This window comes from Schistocerca nitens, chromosome 1, assembly GCF_023898315.1.
Source record: "Schistocerca nitens isolate TAMUIC-IGC-003100 chromosome 1, iqSchNite1.1, whole genome shotgun sequence".
Taxonomy (NCBI): Eukaryota; Metazoa; Arthropoda; class Insecta; order Orthoptera; family Acrididae; genus Schistocerca; species Schistocerca nitens.
In genome coordinates this window covers 1008570310-1008590764 of record NC_064614.1, presented here as the reverse complement: position 1 = coordinate 1008590764, position 20455 = coordinate 1008570310, and positions in this window count along the sequence as shown.

The window sequence follows — 20455 nt, the reverse complement described above, 5'->3', positions numbered from 1 at the left end:
TATTCCAACAAGAGAATAAAGATAAGTATTAAACGCATCTACGTACTTTTCCTCTTATTCATTAATAAGTCTCATGTTCCAGAACTTCAAGCCCGTCTGCGTTAGTTTAGCGTGCACCTAGCTACCTCATTGTGTCTATGCTGTATGAAATAGACACAACATTATTTGGCGACGAGGATGGGATGTTTGTATTAATTCGTTTGTGTCATGGCTTCGCCACAATCTCCAGATGTACTGTCCGAATTTTTTCGCTTGCAGAATCAGCAGACGCAGGCATTATTGGAAGCCCTTGGACAGCTCGTCCAGGGTCAACGTGCGCTGCAAAACGATGCGGCAGCCGCCGCTTCTTCGCTACCGCTGCCACAAAACGCTGCTGCACCTCCCTTTCGGCCATACGTGGCGGCCGAAGAGACCTGGCAAGAGTGGTCTCGCCAGTTCAACTTTCACCTAGCAGCATACAGAATTCAAGGTAAAGAGCGGCAGCCGTTTTTGCTTTCTTGTGTCGGTGTGTCTACCTACCGTATGATAGTGAAATTGTTTCCCCGACGCGACGTAGCAACTCTGTCCTACGACGAAATTTTGTCTGCTTTAGATGCCTATTTCAAAGAAACAGTTAATGTAGTTGCAAAACGGTATACGTTCTTTCGTACAAAACGTACGGCCGGTCAGACTAATAGGGAGTGGGTTGCAACTTTGCAAGGACTTACTAGGGAGTGTGCATTTGAATGTGACTGTGGACTTCCTTATTCAGACACTATGGTGCGTGATGCAATAGCACAGAACGTTTCTGATGTTCGCATAAGGGAACAGATTTTGAAACTAGTTAATCCCTCCCTTCAACAAGTGATAGACATATTGGATAGGCAAGACACACTTGACTTTGCTCAGGACTCATTTGAAACTTCGCCAGCCGTGTGTCACATTAACCGGCCCGCCGGCCGCGCTGCCCGGGACGCTACACGGCCCTCGCGCCCGTCCGCACAGCAGCGGCAGCCTAGCTCGCAAACACGTGCGCCGCGTAAGCAAGCAACTGCAGTGAAATCATGCCCGAGGTGTGCAACTAGACATTCGCGTGAAAATTGCCCGTCACGCCAAGCTATTTGCTTTTACTGTCAAAAGAAAGGACATGTTCAAAGTGTTTGCCAGAAAAAGCTTCGATCAGACAATCACACAAATTCCAGGCCTTTTGCTTCGCGCCGGAATCGACCCCAGGACAATCAGGCTCGTGAACCTTCGCCCATGGACATTCATGTGGTTCATTCCCACCCGTCCAGCGACACTTTAGCTAACAGTGACTGTGTTCGTCCCACCACAAATGTGCGTCGACGTCGCCGAAAATCACGTAAAGTCGCAAGTGCTTCTGTACCTGTATCAGTTCAAATTGCACGTGACAGTCGCTCTTGTCGTCAGCAGGACAATAAACTTTTTGTGGACTTAGACTTTGAAGGCAAAGTGATACCATTCCAGCTCGATACCGGAGCTGCAGTTTCATTGCTCAATCACGACACGTACAAACAACTGGGCAAACCGCCATTGCGTGCCGCAAATGTTAAGTTAACTAGTTACTCAGGACAACAGATCCCTGTGTTAGGACAGTGCAGCCTTCTTGCCACATACAAGGGACAAACGAAACTTGTGTCATTTTACGTTCTTCGTTCTTCTGGTGCAGTGAACTTGTTTGGTTTAGATTTGTTTCAATTGTTTAATTTGTCTATAGTAAATCAGGTCCTATCAGTGAATCCGACTGTGCCTTCCGCCAGTGTTTCTAGTCTTTGTGAAGAATTTGCAGACATTTTTGCACCGGGCCTTGGTTGCGCTAAGAACTATGAAGCACATTTGGAATTGAAAGACAACGCGCAACCGAAATTTTTCAGAGCGCGCAATGTTCCCCACGCATTGTGTGATGAGGTCGCAGGAACATTGCACGATTTAGAATCTCAAGGTGTAATTGACCGTGTGCAGGCTTCTCTCTGGGCCTCACCCTTAGTAATTTTGCCAAAACCTTCCGGAAAACTGAGACTTTGTGTGGACTTCAAGGCAACTGTGAATCCACAACTTGTGACTGCTTCTTTTCCTTTGCCCCGCCCGGAAGATCTTTTTGACAAACTGTGCCCGGGAAAATATTTTTCAAAATTGGACCTCGCAGATGCGTACTTGCAAATACCTGTGGACGAAGAATCCCAGCGCGTCTTGGTAGTAAACACGCATCTTGGCTTGTATCGCTTCAAAAGACTGCCGTTCGGGTGTGCATCCGCCCCTGCTTTGTTTCAGCAATATTTACAAACTGTTTGTGCGTCGGTCCCTACTGCTGCGAACTATCTGGACGATATTGTGATCTCAGGAACGACAGAAGCCGAACATTTGCAAAATCTCCGAACATTATTTCAGGTATTGCGTCAGAATGGTCTTCGCTTGAGGAAGGACAAATGTGTGTTTTTTGCTCGGGACTTACCCTACCTGGGGCATGTCATAAATGCCCAAGGTATACATCCGAGTACAGAGCACCTCCGTGCCATACAGGATTTACCTGCTCCGCAGAATTTGAAACAGCTACAGAGTGTGTTGGGTAAAATAAATTATTATAATAAATTTGTGCGCAATGCATCTTCCATTTCAGCTCCGCTTCATCGTTTACGCCGTAAAGGTGTTCCGTTCGTCTGGGCGACGGAATGCGAACGCGCCTTTCGCCAGTTGAAATCGGCGTTACTTTCAAATACGTGCCTTACGCCATTCGATCCCCGAAAACCTCTTTTGTTGATGGTAGATGCCTCGGATTTCGGGATCGGTGCTGTGCTTGCGCACAAAGATGGTTCGTATGATCGCCCTATTGCCTTTGCGTCCAAATTGCTCTCATCTGCGCAAAGAAATTATTCACAGATAGAGAAAGAAGCTTTAGCTCTCGTGTTTGGTGTTACCAAGTTCCATGACTTCTTGTATGGTCGTCACTTTACCATCATCACCGACCACAAACCTTTGACATCGCTTTTTCATCCGAACAAGCCTGTACCTCCACGTACGGCGCAGAAATTCATTCGCTGGTCACTTTTTCTCTCGCAGTACCGCTACGATATCTTGTATCGGTCCACTGCTAAGCACGGAAACGCTGATGCGTTGTCCCGTTTGCCTGTTGCTGAGGATAAAGCATTCGATTCTTCCGAACTTGCTTGCATGTTCATTGATTCGGAAGCCGATGACGTGGTCGCATCGTTTCCGATTGATTTTCGTCGTGTAGCTACAGCCACAGCTGCTGACCCTGTCCTTGCTACTGTTTTGCGTTTTGTTGCTACGCAATGGCCCTTGTCAAAGTCACGGATCGAGGATCCTTTGGTTCGCCGTTTTTTTGCTCACAAGGAGAGACTTTTTGTACGACGTGGTGTTTTGTTGTTGCGTTCTGATAATGATCAATCCCGAGTCGTGGTCCCACGATCGTTACAGTCCTCTGTCTTAAAGCTTCTTCACCAAGGACATTGGGGTATAGTGCGTACGAAACAACTTGCTCGTCAGCACTGTACTTGGTTCGGAATCGATGCTGCGATTACGAATATGTGCTCCTCTTGCGTGGCGTGTGCCGAACAACAATCCGCACCGCCGCGGAAGTTCTTTGCATGGCCGGAAGCCACTTCCCCTTGGCAACGCTTGCACATCGATTTTGCTGGTCCATTCTGGAATGCTCGATGGTTGGTTGTGGTCGATGCTTTCAGTAATTTTCCTTTTGTTGTCCGGATGTCTTCCACGACGTCTTCTGCCACAATCCAAGCCTTGTCTGCTATCTTTTGCATTGAAGGTCTTCCGCAGACTATTGTTTCCGACAATGGCCCACAATTCATGTCCGCAGAATTTCAATCGTTCTGCAAGGCCAATGGTATTCAACATCTGACATCCGCGCCGTTTTCGCCTCAGTCAAACGGTGCCGCTGAACGGTTGGTCCGGACTTTCAAGTCCCAGATGTTGAAATTGAAAGAGTCGCATTCTCGGGAGGACGCTTTGTTGCTCTTTTTGTCTTCGTATCGCTCTCAGCCCCGCGATGGTCGCTCGCCGGCTGAATTGCTCCATGGTCGATCTCATCGCACCCTGATGTCTTTGCTGCATCCGCCGCATCAGGTTCCTGTGCAGCGGCAGACTCCGGTTTTTGCTCCTGGCGACGTTGTCTATTATCGCAACTATCGCGGTTCACAGCGTTGGCTCGCAGGGCGCATTCTTCGCTGCCTCGGCCGCGCGATGTATTTGGTTTTGGGGGCCTCTGGTGAGGTGCGTCGGCATCTCAATCAGCTGCGCCTCTGTCGTCGCCTGGGTTCTGCCGCTCCCCGTCTGCTTTCAGCGACGGTGCCGTCAGGTCAGCGCCTTGGGGACCCATCTACTGGCTCGCCTCATCCCCAGGTGTTACCGACGCTGCCTTCCATTTTGCCTCATGGCGTCGCGCCGCCGCCGCAGCCGCCGCCGGCGCCGCCCGCAGCGGACGCTTCGCTGCAGCCGCCTGGCGCCTCCCAGGGACACGCGCCGCCGCTCGCTTCCCGTGACCAGCCGTCCTCCGCCATGGACCTCTTGCCCGCTCCGGACCAGATGTCGTCTTCGCCCGTCGGGTGCTCCGACCACATGGAGGTCGACCCTTCGGCCCCTCTTGTCTCATTACGTGAGCATACACCTCATGTTGACGTGCACCCTGGACTAGGTTTGCAGGCGTTTCCTAGCTCCCCTCGGACCGAATGGCCGGGTGCGGGTGGCACAGCCTCGCCTGATGTTAGGCTCCCCACCTCATCGCATACGTCAACATGGGGTCCTCCCCACGGCGGGCGGAAGCCTTATCTCACGACCGTTCGCCGATTTGCGGGGGAGGAATGTGGTGTCACCGCTAGACACCACACTTGCTAGGTGGTAACTTAAATCGGCCGCGGTCCTGTAGTACATGTCGGACCCGCATGTCGCCACTGTGTAATCGCAACCTAGCGCCACCACATGGCAGGTCATGAGACACGGACTAGACCTCGCCCCAGTTGTACGGACGACATAGCTTGCGACCAGACGTACGAAGCTTTCCTCTCAATTGCCGAGAGACAGATAGAATAGCCTTCAGTTTAGTCCATAGCTACTACCTAGCAAGGCGCCAATTGTATCAGTGCTAATAGCGTACTAATATTCAAGAGAGATGTATTCCAACAAGAGAATAAAGATAAGTATTAAACGCATCTACGTACTTTTCCTCTTATTCATTAATAAGTCTCATGTTCCAGAACTTCAAGCCCGTCTGCGTTAGTTTAGCGTGCACCTAGCTACCTCATTGTGTCTATGCTGTATGAAATAGACACAACAACATGCATTACTGGTCCGTGGACAATCCTCGCTGGCTCAGACAGGTAGAGCGACAGCGACCGTGGACTGTAAATGTATGGTGCGGAATCATTGGCGACCACCTCATTGGTCCTCACTTCATTGCAGGGGCCCAAACAACTGCAACATACATTGCGTTTCTACAGAATGATCTGCCAACGTTGCTCGAAAATGTCCTACTGGAAACGCGTCGACGTATGTGGTATCAGCATGATGGTGCACCTGCACATTCCGCAATTAACACTAGGCTGACCCTTGACAGGATGTTCGACGGGCGTTTCATAGGACGTGGAGGACGCATAAATTGGCCAGCCCGTTCTCCTGATCTTACACCTCTGGACTTCTTTCTGTGGGGTTCGTTAAAGGAGAATGTGTACCGTGATGTGCCTACATCCCCAGAGGATATGAAACAATGTATTGTGGCAACCTGCGGCGACATTACACCAGATGTACTGCGGCGTGTACGACATTCATTACGCCATAGATTGCAATTGTGTGCAGCAAATGATGGCCACCACATTGAACATCTATTGGCCTGACATGTCGGGACACACTCTATTCCACTCCGTAATTGAAAACGGAAACCACATGTGTACGTGTACCTCACCCCTCATGGTAATGCACATATGCGTCAGTGAAAAACACCAATAAAAAGGTGTTAGCATGTGGACGTAATGTGCTGTTCCAGTCTCTTCTGTACCTAAGGTCCATCACCGTTCCCTTTGGATCCGTACGTAATTCGGTGCTCTCCGATACACACGATCGAACAGCGGAGGAGTGGTACTCAAGCGTCAACTTTAGGTTACAATATCTCCAGATGTAATTAACATTTTACAATGCAACAAACGGCACTGATTACGTATTTGTTCATATGTTCAGATGTGCTAACAAAACTAACGTGGTTCCATTTAAAAAAACGTAGGTTTGTATTAAAAAACATACTTCCGTGCATTTTTATATGGTTTGTATTAACCAATTACACTAGCCCCTCTCCTCACGTTCGGTCTGTGGAATCGATTCGCCAGTATTTGATGTGGTTTACGAAATATATCCAGCGGTAATGTTAGGTGACACCCTGTATATGTACACCAAATCTTTTAGGGTCACGTTTTATTATTTTTTGTGTGTGACTCTTTTTTGTAACAGTTACAAACTACCTAAAAAAATAATTTTTATTTACCAAGGAAAATCGCCAAAAGGCTGTACATTTGGAGAATTACAGCTGTTTGCTACTTTTCTTAGTAAATATTTGACCACCCATCGTCGCGTATCAACAATGTATCAACAGAAATAGAAAAATAATGTTTCTAATTAATGACTTCGATTTTGTATATTGTTTTTGTAATAAGTTTGTGACAACAAGACAAATAATGTAGTATTTTTGATAGGATATTTCAATTGTTGGTGTATTATCTTCATATATATGCCATCAAGGCAAATAAGGTACTGAGGTTTTTGTGTGAGATTAATAGTGTAATATGCATATGCCATCAGGCAAATAACATTTATGTTAGACAAATGCGGTTCTTGTGTGCATTGTCGTGTAATATGTCTATGGCACCCAAGTAAGTATTGAATGAATGGATGACTTGGAGTGTAGGAATGTCAAACATGTTTTGTGTGTGGCTTAAATCATATTGAATGAATAGTCACTTATGTGCACCACCTCTCCCATCATGTCCTTCAACAAATTTAGCTTACTGTAAAAAATGCTTGGAAATGGCCTCTATTATATTTAGAAAAGCATCTCCTCCTTATTTTTTTCATATGACGATATGTGTCAGCCGCAAACTTGATACACTACCATTTATTGTTTGGAAAGAGGCGCTGTGGAGGTAAGAACCATCTACCTATCAAAGGTGTGGTGGCAGTGGTGGAAAAGAAATGTAGCCAATAATGCGTGGATACCCAGACTTTATTCATCCAATAGTTGAGAATGAAAGTACTCACTAATTTGAAACAAACTTTACACATAATTTGAAACTTTTATGAAATTTCTTCCTGGAGAATCCCCCCTCCCAAAAAAAAAAAAAATGATTCCACTGAAAATACCTACAAAATTATATCATTTACAACATATAGTCAAGGAGATATGATGTCATAAACACTGAAATGCGTGAAAAACTGCCGCATCATGCATGACGTTTTACCTGTTACTTCTTTACTGCCAAATCCATTCGCAACACATTTTGCAGGCAGTATCCACATAAAGCACTGGATGTACCTGCAAAATCCCATTATTGTACCACACATAATTCAGGAGAGCTGTGTGAAAACGAACTGCGAATTCTCTAGAGATATAGGTGAAATATGTAAGCAAATATGTGTGAAATAGGGTAAACATATATGAAATGTATGTGGCATGTGCATACATGGATGAAACTGCGGATAAAAAGCTCCACCTAAACTCCTGGATAGATTTTAACCAAACTTGATATACATATTGCTTACTATATGGAAAGAAATACTATGAGGGAAGAACCACCAGTCTCCTGTCAGAGTGGAGGTGAGGGAGAGAGAAGGGTGGGTGAAGAGGAGAGGGAGAGATGGAAGGAGGAGACTGACGGGATGGAAGAAGGAGATAACAGAGAAAGGTAAGAGGAAAAAGATGAGGCAAAAGGAAATGGGCACAGAGAGAGAGAGTGGAGAAGATGGAGAGAGAGATGAGGAGCAGATGGACAAAGAAGAGGGAAGAAGAGAGAGATGTAAAAGAAGGAAATAGGCAGAGAGAGGGGGGAAGGCGATGGGCAGAGAGAGAAGGGAGAAGGAGATGGACAGAGACAGGGGGTGGAGTAGGTGAGCAGTGAGAGGAGTGAATGGGAGATGACAGTGAGAGGGTGCCATATGAGATGGAAAAAAATCACAGGAAGGAAGAAAAGGAAAAAGAGAGGGAGGAGGTGAAAATGGACAGAGATAGAGGGAAGGAGAAGAGGATAGAGAGAGGAGGGAGGAAGAGGTGGACTGACAGAGGAGAAATGGGGAGACGGGCTAATAGAAGACAAGAATAAATCCTATAGTGACCCAGGGTGAATGAGGCTGCTATGGTGTGAAGGGGCTAGAGTAGTAGGTTGTGGAGGTAGTGGTGCTGGCCATGGGTGACTAAGGGAACTCCACTGCAAGATATTACACACTTTATTTAGCCTTGAGATACAATGATGAAGTGCTGTGACATCCCTAAATACACACTCGCAGGTGAGTGGTCTACTGAAAATGCCAATGAAATCGGCAGATCATGCCAAGCGATATGGTCATTTGATGTCTGCTTTCTGCTTTGCTGTCACTGTTTTCCCCACTCAGCAGAGAATGCCTGAGTTAGCACTATATGGCCCTGAGCGAACAGTGCCAGCACGATAATGTCTGCTGGATTCTTCGTAGGCATTCATTGCTACTGGATTAGAAGCTCACCATTGTGCAAAAGGATGGTGGCTGTACCAACCTGGCTCCGAACCACTTTCCTCTGAGGCAGGTATTTGGGGCTGCTGCGGAGCCTGGGAAGGCAGATCTTTTGCATCATTCTGGGTCCATGTATGCATACTTAAGCCATGAGCTGGTTTGGTGCAGCTGGCTGCCCAGACTAGCATCAGCTGCTGGGAGGCCCATAACACAACAGACACTTGCGTGGACCTGATGTTGCCAGACTGTGCATAACTGTGCTAGAATCAGAGGGGATTTATAGTGATTAATAGTTTGTTGTGCCGATACATTGCTTCCAGGCATGTTCAGATCAACATCTTCATACCCATATGACACAGAAGTACTCCATAGGCCAGTTCCTAGTTGCACGGTCTTCCTGTGATGTCCCCACAACTGCACAGCTTGGCCCGCCACTTCTCATTGTACAAATAGGCTCCTTGTGATATTACATAACAGCGCCTCTGTATCTGCCTGCTAGCCTCACATATGATTCCAGTGTAGCAGCTTTTAACTAAGTAATGCACAGAATTAGGAACAGCATTACAATACATATCCAGGCAATGCTGGGTACTCAGCTAGTTGGTAACTAAATCATCATTAATATCCCAACACAGAATTTAACCGTTGACATGTTAACCACTACTGTTGCTAGAATCAAGCAAGTTGAAGGCAATTACTGATTCCTTACAAACAATTGACAGGATACTAAAAGAAGCTGAGAGATTCAGGAATGAGGAAAAATGAAATCACCCACCTTGGGGCAGTGACACTGTCATGTAATGGATTCACTATAGAGCAGTGAACCCCCTACTTTCTGGTAGGTTCACAATTAATATGACTTCCTGCAATACTGGATGCGGAATAACATCTGTCTTTCAGAAAATTACTGGACCAAGGCGAAACACAAAAAAAAGTTTTAATATTTGACCTCAATCAAACAGAAGTACATTACACATTATAGTCTTACTGAAACCAGGTGAAGCAAGTGGGAAACCATAAAGTTATCAGTTCATAGCTTTACTTAGTATCCTATATACCAGTAACCTCCTGAAAAATTTGCATACAATGGAATATGTCACAAGATCTTCAAAAATATACCAGTTCAACAGGCAGGATTCAGATCTAACTGCAGCTGAACAGATCAAGTCCTCTCCCTAATAACCTTCATAGAAGCTGGTTTCCAGAATCAAGAGAAATCACCATTCGCATTCATTAATCTGACAGCTGTATATGATACTGTCTGGAAGCTAGGTGTCATTTTACAAACACTACAAGTCTTCCCAAGCCTAAAAATTTGCAACCTCATCACTTATATGCTCAATAACCATTGTTTCCAAATACAAATGGGCAAGATAAGTTCACAGATGAAGCTAAACAATGGGCTACCACAAGAATCTGTCTTGGTCCTCTCCATTGAATTTGCATCTATCACATATGAATGGAATCACATCCAGAAAGTTTGGGTATACTGATGAGGGGGCATTCACAATGAGGCATGTAGATCTTAAAGTTGCCGAGTCTCTATTGATCAATGATCTATCAACTATTAGTGAATATTTCTGCTAACTGTGGTTACAGCCAGGTGCCGCTAAGGCAGAAGTCTCAGTGTTTCACCAGAACAACAAGATGGCCAACAAAGAGCTCACAGTCCATCTTGAAGGAAGATTACTCAGACATAACAGAAACCTAAAATATCTAGGAGCTGTACTTGATAGAATACCTGGTTACAAACAGCTTCTTTTAACAACAGCTACCAAAATCAGAACTCGATATAACATCCTCCAGAAATTCTGTGGCACATCGTGAGGATCAACTGCATCAACACTCCACACTTCAGCTATGGGAGGGGCTTACCCTGAAGCGGAATATTGCTCACCAGCCTGGAGGAACAGTTCTCATAGAAAACTTGTTGACACACAGATCAACCATCCCATGCATGTTACACTTGGTACCTTAAGACCTGCAACTACTGTCTGGTTTCTCATACTTAGCCACTTATCACCTCCATCTCTATGGTGGGAAAGTGCACTTGTATAGCAGTACAAAAGACTACAGAAAAATCTTAACTTCCCTGTTCACAAAGACATTCCAATCATCAGCAAATTTAGGCTTCATTGTCACCTACCCCTGGAAACCTCAAGAATGTTAATTTGAAATGGCTTTATTATTGATGACTGCTGGAGACATTCATAGAAGACTAACGCTATGCTGCAACAACTTAAGATGCCATGCATACTTGGCTTTGAATTGCCAAGCAAGATCTGGTCGGTTCTTAACCAAATAAGAACCAACACTGGAAGGTGTGCTGACTCTTTGTGTAAGTGGGAGAAAAACCTCTCAATTTGTTGCTGTGGTGCTGAAAAGCTACCTGTTTGCTATGTAATTCCAGAATGTCTTCTGAGAGCTTTTCCTTCACAATCCAAAGCGTTCCTGGTGATGACAGAGGAATCAATAGATTATATTCATGGCCTGGATATCAATTTTCAGTTTGAGATAATTGTATTATTTTTTTGTGGTGTAGCCATATTAGTGTTGCCAGATGTCCCGGTTTTCCAGGACAGTTCTGGATTCAAATTAAAAAAATCAGTGTCCTGAAAAATACTTTCAGAATGGCAGTTTGTTTCGGATTTCAGAGAAAGATTATCATACTATCGATACCTATCTTTTCTCTAAATTCCTGCATGGGTCCTTATTTCAGCTCCACCTATTAAGCCAGAAAATGCAGTTTCTTACCATCGCAACTGAGTCCTTAAGGAAATACTATTGCATGGTAATGCTGATGAGTTTCCATTATTGTCCCAGATCTCATTCCAGTTTAAGCATTGCAATCATGTAATTTTGTTTTTCTGTCTGAGTCGTATTGTGGTCAGTTTGTTGTTAACTGACTTCAGCACAAACTTTTATAGATTCAATTTGTCAGTCCAAATTTGTAATACTAACATTAATGACACCAGTTTCACTATTATTTTTATCTATTTTTTAATCTAACCTGCCAATATCTTTTTTAGTTCTTTTGCTTCAATCTTTAAACTATCAATGACATGTTTAAATTCTCTTTTAATGCCGTTAACCATTTCTTTCAACAAGTCAAATCAAATCTGATTATTGACTCTCATTTTGACTACTCCATATTCCATGTATCTTTCTTATTATCCATTCAATTTTGCATCTGTAATACTCATCATTCCTACATTATGTTCACTGTGGCACGTATTCAGTAGATGAAGCCCTTGACATATTTTTAATTTGGCTAGCAGTAGTTTAGTGTTACATGTTGCTATAAAGTACAGCAAAACATTTCACTTTCCATTTACTAGACCAATGAAAAATGTGCTTGTGAAAAGTGTGACTTTAATTAGTAGTTTAATTTAATCAGTAGTAGTGTAAAGAGCATCTACTGTTCCCAGGCTTGTCGGAATTTATGTGTAGACATGAGAAAGAAAAATGCGGGCACAGAACAGAAAGTGACAACAGATGAGTAATTTGGATTGGTCAGTGAGGAGTCACTCGCACTTTGCAGTCATGCTTTGGGGATGCCGTGGACTCCAAAGAAGAAAGGGGCCTGATGACAATGGTCAAGCACTAAAGAAAAGTGAATGTTGTTATATGGACTCTGTGCTATACTATCTCGAGTTAAGTATTAACTTATGGCTTTAGTCAAGAATTGAAGCATCGTGTGAACGTGTTGTCTGAGAAGCTTTGTTAATTATCAATTGTTGTGAGTTGAGAACTTATTTGAATATAGGAGGATATCAGGAACCATGTTTTGTGATGTGGTAGTGAATTGTTTAAATGTAAATACCTCTCTTATAGCCCTCACCTCTCTGCAAATCGGAAACAAATTCAGCAGTTAAATATGTGGCACTGCACAGTAGATCCACAATATCAAGAGAAAGCAAGACAGTGACTGGGAAATTCAGAAAAGAAGATAACTGTTATTACAGGTATTGAGCAAAGACTTGGCATCTTGCAATATATCACTCATTTAAAATCAACCCATGACAAGAGAAACACCTCAATAGCCTCGTCAATAAAAGAAGATTCCTCCAATTTTTTACAATACTGTCATCTTCAAATTTGCTTCCAACAACTACATTATATTAACTTACAAATTTCACTTCTTCCTTCCTATCTTCAAGCACACCTTCATAGCAAGGCTTTTTCTTCATGGCTATCACCTGCTCATCATTTCCAAGTGCATTGTCTTCCTCTCCCTTGTCACTCATTTTGTCAAACAGTCAGTCACATTTTTATTGCAAAAACAGTTTACTTCTAAATCATTTCTACACCAGTCACTGCTATCATTGAAATCTGTTGCTTTTACAAATCATAAACACCACATCAGCTTGTTTGTATATCTGCTACAAACTTCCACATCAGGCTGGTATGTTTATGACAGCTGGCTCTGTACTGCTAGTTCCTCATTTGCGGCTGTCCCAAATGGTGTCAATGATGACATCGGGCAGTTTTACTCTCTCTTTGATCAAAGTCCTGTCCATCTAATGGCACCCACTTCTGTCGATATTTCAAATAATATAATTTGCACTGTCCCAGATATTTATCTATCTTTGCACTAACCTAGTTTAAACATAAAATTATTTCATTTATGTCACAGAAAAAATATATTTGTTGTGAAAACTGTGTGAGGATGCTAATGATCCTACAATGTCAAAATGTATGTGGCATAGTTGATGCTTCAGGATTCTGACTTGTTCCAGGATGGGGCGGGGCATGTTGTCCTACCTTACTCCTCTGACACAGGACACATGCCTGTGACCAAGCATGACAATCGTTTTTTATTCCTGGCCAAATGAAACATTCAGTGAACAGTTTTGTGGTAGCTTTGATACCAGGGTGGACCAGTCCATGCGGGGATACAAGAATCATCTGATGTAGAGAGGCAAGCATGACCAGGCAGATCATGTCTGTTGAGGTGTTGCTAACAATGAGTGTGAGGAGGCGATGCTCAAGCATTAAAGAGTACTTTGTATCTGTCAACATTTTGGCTAGCTCGGGATAGTCTGTAAGTGTGACAACTAGTTCACACTCAGAGAAGTCGAAATAATATTTACATGGGCCAAATGGTCCTCAACAACATTATTGGACCTGTGTATATACCATACAGTCATGGAGTGCTGGCAGATGAGGTCAATATGTTGGAAACATCAAGGAGGAATGTCCTTCCCAGTGTTACGGATGGTGTCAGCCAGCAGGCAGTGGTCTATAAAGATGATGAATTCATGTCCCTCGATATCATCACAGAAGTGTTTAATTGGCTTGGAGACTATGAGAAGTTCACAGTCAAACGTTGACCATTTGCACTGAGAGGGCAGAAGCTTCTTAAAAAAGAACCACAAAGGCTCGGTTGTGTCACAAATATGCTGCTGCAATACTGTGCCAATCAATGTGTTGCTCATGTCTGTAGTAATTGATATGTGAGCATCAGGCACCAGCTGAGCCATTGTGACAGTTTGATCGTATCATCTCTCCAAAGCACCCTTCTAGTGCTTCATGTATTCTTACCAATGAAGGCATTGATGAAGGGAGGATTGGATAGAGGCAGCTTGTGGGAGGTGGTGGTGGTAGAAATTTATGATACTGAAGAATCTAGGAAGTACACATTAATCTATAGATAAAGGTGGGTTGCAAAAGAGCTCTATACAGCCAGGCATTAAATGAAATGTTATAGCTCAGGAAGGTGGCACTGTTTGTGCATCACGTGTGACTTATTTGTGACTGATTTTGACACCATTGTGGTGCAGCCATTACAGTCCAGCATCACCTGGACCTGTGTCAGTGCTGTTCATGTTCCTCAATGGTAGATTTAAAAAATCAAAATGTCATCAAGGTAAGCATATGTGAATGGGTTGAACAAGCAAGAAACAATAATTGTCTGCCACATTTGGGTCACATTTTTGAGACTGTGAGGCATGAAGTAGTACTCGTAGAGCCCGAAGGAGGTACTAGTGTGGCTTGTGGAATGTTGTCGGTGAACATAGGTATTCAGTGGTAAGCCTTGTGGCAGTCCACGACAGTAAACACCTGTGCATCATTAAGCAACTGTGTGAAGTCTTGCATGTGATTGATTGGGTAGTTATCTATGATAGTTTGAGATTTCAGGACCTGGTAATCCCTGCACAAATGAAATGAGCCATCTTTCTTCTGGACAACTTAACATATTTCTCCTGTTTATTAACTCAACACATTATCTTCATTATTTGTGAAGAGATTTCCATCAGAAATACTTTTTCTCTACAGATCACAAATTTCTCAAGCCAAATGCACAAGTAGGAGATACTCCACACGAATGTTTCTTTGTTCTCCGTTAAGATTGTGTTATAATGTTATATGGTTCGTGTAATAAAACTATCTGCCAGCATGTAAAGTTCATATGTTATAGTGCATTTAGTTGTTTCCCAAATTCACATTGTGTGTATGTGTGTGTGTTTCAAAATAAAGTGATTGGTCTTAAAAATCACAATTTGTTTACAGTTCTGCAAATAGTGGATGTTAAAAGATACTTAATAATAAAGGAAGACGACAGAAAAGGCCAAAATACTGACTTCAGTTTACATAAGTTGTTTCATGTTGGGAACTTGTAATGTGGCTCCTGCATTCAACAATTACAAAGAACACCAGAATGCAGATATTGAGATAAGTGACTGCTGAATAGAAAATCAACTGACATTGCTCAACAGAGATAAAGAATCTGGAGTAGATTAGATACCTGTGATTCTCTTCAGAGATTGCATGGAAAAACTTGATTCTCATCTAACAGCAATTTTGCATAGTGGAGTAACAAAGGACCAAGTGATTGGAAAAAAAGTGCAGGTCATTACCATTTTTTAAGAATGGTCATCAAGACAGTTGTACATAATTATAGACCATTATTGCTGAAGTAAATCTGTTGGTTGGTTGGTTGGTTTCGGGGAAGGAGACCAGACAGCGTGGTCATCGGTCTCATCGGATTAGGGAAGGATTGGGAAGGAAGTCGGCCGTGCCCTTTCAGAGGAACCATCCCGGCATTTGCCTGGAGTGAAGTAAATCTGTAGCACAGTCATGAAATAGGGTGAATATTTATGCATTATGACCTTTTTGGAAAATTAAAATCTCCACTCTACCAATTAATGTAATTCCTAAACCAGAGACCTTGGAGAACACAGCTCACTCTGTTAGCCCATAAAATACAGAGAGCTTTTTAAAAAAAATAAAAAATAAAAATAAAATAAAAATAAAGAGGTGCCCAGGATTATAGTATGTTTGTAGACCTTTGCAAGGAATTGAGTACAGTTCCACACTGTCTTTTTGTGAATAAAATAAGAGCTTACCAAGTTTTGGACCATATTTGCAATTCCTAGCGGTTAGAACTCGACAAGTAGTTTTTAATGAGATGAAATTGACAGATGTAACAAGACATCCTGTGGAACATTACTAAATGCCTTCTCTAACAATTACTTGGAACAGATAGTTCGGAACCCCACTTACGATGAAAATACATTAGATCTAAAGGCAACAAACAGACATGAGCCTTAGAGGCTGTCCACATCAAAACTGGTATCTGTGACCATGACGTGGTTGAGGTAACAATGATTACCAAAGTACAACAAGGAACTAAAACGAGTAGAAATAATATACGTTTAGTAAATTAGAAAAAAGCAGTAGTGTCATGCCTCAATGAGGACCTTCAAACTTTCAGCACAGGAGAGGAAGTGTGGCTCAAATTTTAAAAGAACAATTGCCTGTGCAGTCGGTAGATATGTACCCAGTAGAACAGTTCATAATGGGACGAACCCTCCATGCTAAACAGTCACTATACAGAAACTTCTAAAGAAACAGAGAATACTGCATAATTGGTGTAAAATAAAGCATAGGGCTACAGACAGATGTCGAATGAATTGTGTTTGGCTATCAAGAGAGCAATGTGTTAAGCCTTCAGTGACTAACACAGCAAAATATTGTCAACGAATATTTCACAAAACCTAAAGAAATTCTGGTCATATGTAAAGGCTGTTAGTGGCACAAAAGTTAGCATCCATTCACTCACTGTTTAGACAAGGACTGAAACTGAGGGTAGTAAAGCAAATGTAGAAATGGTTAACTGTGTTTTCAAGTGTTTCCTTACAAGGGAAAACGCAGAAGAATTGCCGCAATTTAGTGTCAGTTGCGTTGAGAAACAGCTAAAACCATTAAAATTTAATACATCTGAATTTGTGGCTGAGTTAGTGTCTCTTTAGCTATAATCTATCGTAGATCCCTCGAACAAAAAACCATGTCCAGTAGTCTGAAGAAACACAGGTCACTCCCATTTACAAGAAGACTACTAGAAATTATCCAATATCTCTGACATCACATTGTGGTTGAATTTTAGATATTTCTCAATTCAAATATAATTAGGTACCTCAAGCAAAATGACCTCCTACATGCCATCCAGCATGGATTCCAAAACAATGATCATGTCAAACCCGACTCTCACTTTTTTTCACGGGTAGATGTAGTATTTCCTGATATTTGAAAAGCATTGGCCCCAGTACCACATCTACGCTTATTATCAAACGTATGATCATAGGGGGTATGAAGCAAAATCTGCAACTGGACTGAGGATTGTTTGATCGAGAGGATGCAGAGTGTCATTATCAGATGTAGAAGTAACTTCAGGAGAGCCCCAGGGAAGTGTGTTGGGATCCTCCCTGTTCGTGTTGTATATTAATGACCTTGTAGACAACACTGATGGTAACCTCAAACTTTTTGCAGACGGTACAGTTATCTATAATGAAGTACCATCTGGAAGAAGCTGCATAAATATTCAGTCATGCATTTTCCAAAATGAAAAGACATAGTACCCTAAGACTATAATATTGGTAAGTTGCGGCTGAAATTGGCAAACTCCTACAAATAACATACGATATGAAATGATCACATAGGCTCAGTCATGGGTACAGCAGGTGGTAGCCTTTGGTTTATTGGTACAATACTGGACATATACAATCAGTCTTTAAAGGAAATTGCTTACAAAACACTCATACGACCCATCCTAGAATATTGCTCAATGAATGGGACCTGTACGAAATATGACTAACAGGGGTTATTGAATGTACACAGAGGAGGGTAGCGCAAATGGCCACATGTATGTTTTATCCATGGGAAAAAGTCACAGAGATGCTGAAGAAACTGAACTGGCAGGCTCTAGTAGATAGATGAAAACTATCTCAAGAAAGACTACTTACAAATTTTCAAGGACTGGCTTTAGATGATAGGAATAGACTATAAACCCCTCTGCATCATTTTCACGGGAAGTATGAGGACAAGACTGATTACAGCGCGCGCGCGCGCGCGCGCGCGCGCGCGCGCACACACACACACACACACACACACACACACACACACACACACAGAGAGAGAGAGAGAGAGAGAGAGAGAGAGAGAGAGAGAGAGGCATTTAAACAATCTTCTTTCCCATGCTCCATATGTGAACGGAATGGGGAAAGAGCCCTAATAACTGGTAAAATGGGTTTGCTGAGAGCAAATGTAGATGTAAAATTAATTTCAGGAATACACCAAGGGAGCATTACATGACCATTACTGTTTACGATATACACTCCTGGAAATGGAAAAAAGAACACATTGACACCGGTGTGTCAGACCCACCATACTTGCTCCGGACACTGCGAGAGGGCTGTACAAGCAATGATCACACGCACGGCACAGCGGACACACCAGGAACCGCGGTGTTGGCCGTCGAATGGCGCTAGCTGCGCAGCATTTGTGCACCGCCGCAGTCAGTGTCAGCCAGTTTGCCGTGGCATATGGAGCTCCATCGCAGTCTTTAACACTGGTAGCATGCTGCGACAGCGTGGACGTGAACCCTATGTGCAGTTGACGGACTTTGAGCGAGGGCGTATAGTGGGCATGCGGGAGGCCGGGTGGACGTACCGCCGAATTGCTCAACACGTGGGGCGTGAGGTCTCCACAGTACATCGATGTTGTCGCCAGTGGTCGGCGGAAGGTGCACGTGCCCGTCGACCTGGGACCGGACCGCAGCGACGCACGGATGCACGCCAAGACCGTAGGATCCTACGCAGTGCCGTAGGGGACCGCACCGCCACTTCCCAGCAAATTAGGGACACTGTTGCTCCTGGGGTATCGGCGAGGACCATTCGCAACCGTCTCCATGAAGCTGGGCTACGGTCCCGCACACCGTTAGGCCGTCTTCCGCTCACGCCCCAACATCGTGCAGCCCGCCTCCAGTGGTGTCGCGACAGGCGTGAATGGAGGGACGAATGGAGACGTGTCGTCTTCAGCGATGAGAGTCGCTTCTGCCTTGGTGCCAATGATGGTCGTATGCATGTTTGGCGCCGTGCAGGTGAGCGCCACAATCAGGACTGCATACGACCGAGGCACACAGGGCCAACACCCGGCATCATGGTGTGGGGAGCGATCTCCTACACTGGCCGTACACCACTGGTGATCGTCGAGGGGACACTGAATAGTGCACGGTACATCCAAACCGTCATCGAACCCATCGTTCTACCATTCCTAGACCGGCAAGGGAACTTGCTGTTCCAACAGGACAATGCACGTCCGCATGTATCCCGTGCCACCCAACGTGCTCTAGAAGGTGTAAGTCAACTACCCTGGCCAGCAATATCTCCGGATCTGTCCCCCATTGAGCATGTTTGGGACTCGATGAAGCGTCGTCTCACGCGGTCTGCACGTCCAGCACGAACGCTGGTCCAACTGAGGCGCCAGGTGGAAATGGCATGGCAAGCCGTTCCACAGGACTACATCCAGCATCTCTACGATCATCTCCATGGGAGAATAGCAGCCTGCATTGCTGCGAAAGGTGGATATACACTGTACTAGTGCCGACATTGTGCATGCTCTGTTGCCTGTGTCTATGTGCCTGTGGTTCTGTCAGTGTGATCATGTGATGTATCTGACCTCAGGAATGTGTCAATAAAGTTTCCCCTTCCTGGGACAATGAATTCACGGTGTTCTTATTTCAATTTCCAGGAGTGTATGTAAAAGGTCTAGTGGATAACATTTGGAGTTACACTAGGCTCTTAGACTGTAGCAAATTGCACCAAGGCCCATGGGAGATCAACATTTGATGCAGAGAATGGCAGTTGATGCTGAATGAAAATAAATATAATGTGTTCCGCGCAAATAGACAAAGAGACCAAGTACTGTACCATTACATTAATGGCAAAACATCACTGGAATCAGTAACAACCATCAAACACCATGGCGTAGCCATCAAAAATAAGTTATAAATGCAATGACCACAAAATTAATTGCAAGAAAAGCAGTGGCCATGCTGAAATTCATTTCAAGAGTATTAAAGAAAACATTTGTAAGACCATTTCCTATGTATGTTTTATGAGGCTAGATACAGAAGACCCATAAAAGAACGGCACAGTTTGTTAAGAGACTGTTTAGCAAGCACAAGAATGTTACAAAGATGCTCAGTAAACCCCAGTGGCAGATGCTAGAAGAGAGGCACTACAGATTTACTGTTGTAATCCTGAAAGTGAACGTTTCAAGAAGAGTCAGGGAACACGTTATTTCTTGACACACATCTCACAAAACGACCGTGATCAGAAAACTGGAAATTAAGAGTTCATACGGAGGTTTATCAATAGTCATTTTTCTCATGCATGATTTGCAAATGGAACAGGGAAGTGGGGGAATGATAGTACTACCAGAATTACCCACCAAA